The sequence below is a fragment of the Archocentrus centrarchus genome, chromosome 10, assembly GCF_007364275.1.
Source record: "Archocentrus centrarchus isolate MPI-CPG fArcCen1 chromosome 10, fArcCen1, whole genome shotgun sequence".
Taxonomy (NCBI): domain Eukaryota; kingdom Metazoa; phylum Chordata; class Actinopteri; order Cichliformes; family Cichlidae; genus Archocentrus; species Archocentrus centrarchus.
In genome coordinates this window covers 20,738,165-20,738,403 of record NC_044355.1, presented here as the reverse complement: position 1 = coordinate 20,738,403, position 239 = coordinate 20,738,165, and positions in this window count along the sequence as shown.

Sequence of the window (239 nt, the reverse complement as noted above, 5' to 3'; positions counted from 1 at the left end):
AGTGTGATTAAAGTGTGTCGAGTTTCTTACTAATACTTTTACAGAACCTCAAGTTAAAAAAATGTGAAAAGCACCCGCGACCTGATAAGGTTGTGTAATCACATTTAAATTTGTAGTAATATCTTTATAGTAGTTTAATATATTTTTATTGTTTAATATTGCAGAAATGTATAAAAGTATAAAGAAATGTTTATGGTTTTGCAAATCCCAGTACTGCGCAAAAGTCTTGAGCCACCCCT